Source organism: Varanus komodoensis, unplaced genomic scaffold (genome assembly GCF_004798865.1).
Source record: "Varanus komodoensis strain SLA01 unplaced genomic scaffold, ASM479886v1 scaffold3, whole genome shotgun sequence".
Classification (NCBI taxonomy): domain Eukaryota; kingdom Metazoa; phylum Chordata; class Lepidosauria; order Squamata; family Varanidae; genus Varanus; species Varanus komodoensis.
In genome coordinates, this window is record NW_025335761.1 from 36,022,569 (window position 1) to 36,029,321 (window position 6,753).

Below are 6,753 nucleotides of genomic sequence, written 5' to 3' on the forward strand. Positions count from 1 at the left end.
AGCACAACTGTTTTGACTGACCACACTTTGCATGCATTGTGGTCTCCCAGCCTAACATAATTGCAAACTGCCTGTAGTCACAATAGCTAAATGGAACCTCTTTGAACAGCAGTGATATATTTCTGCGTATGAGATGTTGGAGACAGACAGTAGGGATGTGTTGTCTTCATACTCTGCTGATGAACTTCCCAAAGTCCTCTGGCTGGAAACGGGGTCAGCATGGTGAGGCACCTGCTGAGGGCTCTCACATGATAGGGGATCCACTGACAAGAGCTCATTGTGCCTAAGCCTGCCTCTGCCCTCTGTTGTTGCGATCTGCTTGGTTATCCACCTCTTTCAGTCTGGCCTGGTAACCAGGGCGGGAGGGGGGATGAAGTTGGAGCAGTAGATGCTACTACTTGCTTTGCCTGCTCACTGGCTACCTGACAATTAAGACAATGGTAATGATGAGGTAGATGATCAGCAACGGTTGGTAACAATGGAGGCGTGAAGGTAGACTTGCTGGCAGAATCTGATCTAGGAATCAGCTTTACTTTATTCTGTGAGAAAATGTGGAATGCTACTCTGTGGTTAAATGTGTTGTAAAGCATTATTAATTTGAAGCAGCATGTTTAATATAGTAGAACAGGTGTGACACTCTTTTGGCTTTGCCTTGCTAAGCACAGCTTGGTTTGTAGGAGTGGTGCCCTCTTCGGGTTTAAAGCTTGTTCATTCCAGCAGTCATTTGGATTGGAACATAGTGCTTCTTAGGATTCTTAGGCTGTAGATAAATAATCACCTTGGCTAAATACAATATAGATGCATTGCATAGTGGAACATTTCAGTCCCTTCCCTCTGTCACAGTGGCTGGTTATTGTGGCAAACACATTGCTGGACTACAGCTGCCTTTGGTCTGATCGAGCAGGACTGCTCTTATCTTCATATTTTCACTTTCAGAATCAATGCACTTAAATGATTAAATACTGATCATTCTAAAAACGTGTTTAAGAGGTCAAAGAAACCCACCTCATTGTGTATCTGTAGAATATTTTTAGTGCAAAGACAATATTGCAAGTGTCATTTTTAATGTATCATAGAAGGGAGTCAACCTTGCTGCAGCATGGTGTGGTTTTTGAAAATTGAAAACAACAATTAAATATCAAGATGTAGAGGATTCTAGAGACAGAAATACAGCTTTCTCTTGTCTTCTAAAATGGTGATAATTTCTGTTCTCATTGCATGGCATGGGGTAGAGGAAGAGATGCCATTGTACATAACCATGGCCTTTTGTTTGCTGGTATGGTCAAATCCTTGCACAAGGGCATTCAGGAAGCCAGACAATAATCTCTTTTAGTTCTTCCTTGATTGCCCCCACCTTCAAACAGCAGTGGCTTTGCTTTCACTGGCAAATATTTGAAACCTCCTCCTCTCTGAATAGTACTTCAAACGGATGGTGGTCTGATACTCAAAATATAAACTTCAGCCATGTGTTCTAGTATGCTGGGCCATGTTCCAGAAAGGCAGGGGTATATATGCCTCATTGGTTTGCTTATTGCCCTCACAGGAGAGAATAATCAATCTTGTTTGTGCGTTCAGCAGAAGCTGCCTCAGTCTCTTGTTCCTTGCATTTTTTTCCTTTAGAATGTAGCCTGTTGCTTGCTACTTCTCCATTTTTGTTCCTCCTTTTTTATTTAGAGGGGAAAATGATCAGATTGAGATGCACTAATTAAAGCCGTTTTCTGGTATTTGGTTACTGGAGTGTTTGATGTCTCTCTGACAAGACCATGAAATGCATGGGGTGTCCACAGGGACAGAATTTGCTGAACACAGTGCTTTGTAAATGCGGGGACACAGTGTCGCAGCAGCTCATGAATATGAAAGGCCCATGATGCTACCTCAGTGGACTCGAGAACACAGATGAATCCTGTCATGTGCTAAATGAGACCAATTTCTTTCACTTAACTTCATCTTCAATCAGACCTTCTTCCATTTGCCTGTTTAAAATTCCCTAAACGTGATGCAGAAGGTAACAGCATTGAGTAAAGCAAAGTTTTGCAACAGTAGAAAAATTAGAATCCTACCTTGCTAAAGTTTCATGTTCTTAAAATGCTGAAATTAGTTTCCTTTCCTTTCTAAAGAATCATATTGTGCTTTCCACAAATCCAGCTGGCCTTCAAAATCTCACCATATTTGCTCTACCTTTTTATAGTTTTGTGCATATACAGAGCAGAGTAGCATTCTAGCTATATACTAGCACTCTATATGTAAAGCAGGTAACTTGAGATTAGTTGGAAGAGTTAGCATTCTGAATTGGTTATTTAAAATGACAGATTAATAAATGGGCAGAAACCCTGACAGATTGACAGAACTATTTTAGGTCTTGGGAGAATTCCTGGGAACTCTAAAGGGAGCTAATTAGGTCACTGTGTTTTCAACTTTGTTGAACTTTGCTCTGCCTCTCCTTGTAAATGTGGAGGGCCCTGTAGCTTGACAGGCTTTGACAGCATAGGCAATAAAACAGAATATAAATTTGAGTATCAGCTCATTTTTGTTTGTGCCCCTCCCACCCCAGCTTGCATATTTGCAGTCCACTGCTGCATATGTGGATTCATGGAATGGGAGATTAATCTTATGCTAACAATAGGCATCTCATGACACCTTCCTTAAACGAATACATGCTGAAAAAAGCAACAGTTCTTCCTGGGTTCCCTTGTTCTCAGGTTAGCCCAGGGTACTGGGAGTATATTCACTTCTAAGAAAGCCATGTAAATTAGTAAGTGTTGTTTTTCAGAGGAGTTAGTGCTCCTACTTCTTCCTTCCTGTTCTGAAGTTTTGTTCCTTCCCCCACATGTGTCCCCTCTTCCCTGTCCAGCCCCACATTTGAGAAGAAGGGCTATGCTACTGCAAAGGAACTCCACTAAGTCCACTTCCCATGTTGTAATGTCTATATCGGAGATGCTCTCCATCAGTCTGTTCTTCCTAAACTTTCTGTAACTTCTGAATTTTCACTCAACCAGAATAGTATCTTGTCAAGAAGACTATGGTAGAAACACTGTCAAGTGCTTTGCAGCAGAAACTGCATCTGGAAGCTTTCACAACTGATCCAAATTCAATCCCATTTCTTGGTAAAATTCTTGGTCTAGAGAATCCCCAGACATTTGTTTGCAGCTTACAGCTCAGGGGATACCTCCATGTGTTGCTATAAAGATTTCAGAAGCAAATGTTATTTATATTGCTAGAAGGAAATGAAAGAAAAAGGAAAGTTGGTATGGGGCATTATAAGAATGGGAAAATTTGGGAGGTCTGGGACCATTTTCTCCCACCTCCCAGTGCAGGGGAGGGCAAATAAAAATGGCACCTAGAGATGCTCATTTATATGCTACTGTTGGCACTTTAGGGACTCCATACTTGTTCCAGATGCCATTTTGTTTACCAAAAATGTGTATTTATATACCATTCCTGTTCTCAGCACTGTATTTGGAACCCATGGATATTTCCATGGGGAGCTGATTGTGGTGGAGCTTCCTTTTTGGAATACTTTTATTGATCCACTATTTTGTTTTAGGCTATGGTGTTGTTAGTAAGATTTTTAAAGGAAAATGGGGTTGAATCTTAGTTGTGAAAGCTTCCAGTAGCAATTTCTGCTAAAGAGTGCTTTACTGTTCATTTGGTGCCCCAAAAGTCTTTTTGTAGCCTTTTTACCTCTGCATCTGATAATGTATAAATATCTATTACTGTGTTGCTCCAAGTGAAAAACATAAGGCAGTTAAATAAACTGTACTTGCTTTCATTTCCCCATTTTAATAATTGAAGCATTTTGTTGCTTCTTCCATGCCTGAGAGTCTACCACTCAATCCCAGTTTCATAACCTGATGCCTTTTGGCCAGTCTCCTCATTCTTGGTATTTCCTTTGCATTTTGTGATTCTGACAGACTGTTTTGCTGTTATGGGCTAATTCCACCATCCTTTTTATCATGACAAAGTGCAAGCTAAGTGGCAGATGGTCAACTCTGAGCAATTTAGGCTGGCTTGCAATCTCAAGCATCTCATCCTAGCTGGATGACCATTTCCATATTCAGAGCTCCCTGCAAGGCTCATCATACCAAGTTGTGTGGCTTGCCGCCAAACCATAACTTGTATTCAAGATTGCTCTGTGTCCTGCATTTTCTGGGCAGCTGCTGTGCTTATTTCTCTTGACTCCGGAGTATGTGTATATTATGGGCATGATCCTGCACTCCTGAAGCCCCGCTGGAAAGAGGCACTCAAAAACCATGTTTCTCTGTGCAGGACTTGGGCCCTCAAAATAGCCCATGTGATTATGCAAAGACTTGGCTATTAGGCCAGCTCATCCCTATATGTTTAGACCTTCCAATTTTTTCCCCTGGTTATCTTTCACCATGCCAAATTTCTCTCATTCTTTTGTGGCATGCTCAGCTAGAAGCTGGGAGCTCCTCCTGTGAAATATTCTCACACAAATCTTCCACATAGAGTGATGGGCTTTCCTGAGCTAGGGCACTCATGACACGACCACACCGTATCACTGTACCTTGAGTATTTGTGCCAAAGATGGAGCCTCAGGTGCTTTCATTCGTCTTTATCCACTTTGTTGTGATCTGAAAGCTGCTCCACTGTAGACAGCAGGTCCTTTGGTGGTTGGGGAGCTGGAAGGCTCAACTCTGCTGAGATTGTCCAAGCTGTCACTGTCTCTTGCTTTGGTTTGGCTCTGGCTCCAGTCTTCATTTTGTTCAGCCCCTTCACCAGGCGGCCAATTAGAGAGAAATCCCACTGTGTGCCTTGCTCCAAACAGCCCTCTTGTCAGAAGTCTGGGCTAACCCTTGCCCTGTTGCAGATGGACCAGCACTGCCTCCACCAGGGTCAGGGGAGCCTGGAGGGAGGAAGAGTTCATGTGAAGATGGGGCCTGCGCTCTTGGAGCTATGAGAGGCTATAAGGGGGAAATGATTTTTTTTTTTAGAGCCCCCGTCCTGGACAAAAGACTCCACAGGCAGGGAACCTTTCCAACTCATGAATATTTATTTCAGCCTGGGCTGGAATTAGGGCAGTGCTAAAACAGCCAAATGCTTACTTGGAGCACCAGAATTATGGATGAAATTGGAAACAGCCTCTTCATTGCTGAGGTGCCACCTCCTTTCCATTGCAGGCAATGTGGCAATGTAGAGCTGAGCCAACCAGTTTCCTTTCCACCTGAGGGATGTGGGACCCTAGAACAGCTTTCAGAATCAGAGCAAGCTCTTCAGTCCTGGCAAGGGGGAGAAGCAGTATCCTGAGAAGCTGCATGCTTTGGCACTCATAAATTGCTCAAGGGTGGATTCAATGAACATGGTAATGTGGTGCTTAGAGTCAAAAGTAGAGTCAAAAGCAATATGGAATCCTTTTAAAAATAACAGCTAATTAATTAAATTAATTCAATTCAATAATTAATGTTTCTAAATTGAAATAGAGTGTTGGGCTAAGGACCTGGGAGATCCAGGTTCTAGACCTCACTCAGCCATGAAGCTCACTGCGTGACTTTGGGCCAGTCATGGAGTCTCAGCCTAAGTTACCTCACAAGGTTGTTATAGGGATAAAAAGAGCTATGTAAGTCACGTTAGGGTCCTCATAAAAGGAAAAAAGGCAGGGTATACATGCAGTGTAATAATACTTATAATTATCTGTCCTGTCCAGAGCTGCAGTTAAACTCAACAGAGCTATATGAAGATAATGATTGTTGGCCGGATGCTTGCAAGCTGCGGTTGGCCAGTCCTCAGTTGTTTAAAAGAAAAAATATATTCATCCCGTAAAGTTGCATATTTATTCTCATAAAAGAGAGGAGATAGATGAAGGAGTTTGCTCCTTCTGCATTCTGCACACTCTTAATTTCCTCCCTCTTGGTTTCTGATGTCAATACAGAGGAACTAACTTAGAGCCTTTCTGTTTGGTAATCGTTTTGTGCAATCAATGTTGCCATTGTTTCTCATTTTGATGTGCACAATCCACACTTCTTCCTTCAAGTGTCTTCTGTTTGCAGCATATTTTATTTCCCCCACCATGCAAGTAGAAATATTTTGTCACTGGGAATGTGTGAGTTCCCCTTTCAAGAGAGTATTCTGTTCTGTGGAATGTGGTAGTCCCAAACCTTTGATGTTTATTTGTGTGAGCAGTGACACCTAGCACAAATTTTCTTTGCAGCACCTGCACCACATGTAAGTAAGTTACTGGGGGCTTTAAGAGCTATCTGGAGGCAATATATTCTAGTGCCATACAAAACAGTGTTCTCATTGGGGAATTCGACAGATTTATCATGGATAAGATGGATGGATTACTTTTTTGTACACCATTCCGAGATGTCTGTAGTGGACAGATTAGAAAAGCTTTTAATAAACAAACAAACAAGTAAATAAGGCTGTCAGTGCCCAGAATTCAAGGCAGCTTGCATGTGAGTAGCAGTTGCTGGGGAACAGCCATGCAGAAGGACTGCTGCCCTCATGCTTGCCTCTTACAGGCATTTAGTTGGCTGTTGTGGGAAAGAGAATCCTGGACAAGATGGGCCTTGGCATGGTACTGTGCTCTTTTGTTGTTATATTCAACAGGAGACCATGCTAAGCAAATTACTAAAACAGTGCTAAAACAAATAGCCGGCTAGTTAGCCTTCTGCCTGATCCACATATCCAGCCATTTGTTCTTCTTTATTCATTGGTGTCCCTCACTAGAACATAGATCTGTCCAATTAATTGAGAGAGAGAGAGAGAGAGAGAGAGAGAGAGAGAGAGAGAGAG

The 6,753-nt window shown here is 42.2% G+C and overlaps 1 protein-coding gene across 2 annotated transcripts in view; it reads left to right on the plus strand.

Moving 5' to 3' along the window:
- The window catches only part of IFT43 (intraflagellar transport 43), a 60,087-nt gene that overhangs the window by 50,164 nt on the left and 3,170 nt on the right, over window positions 1-6,753 (plus strand). The window lies entirely within an intron of this gene.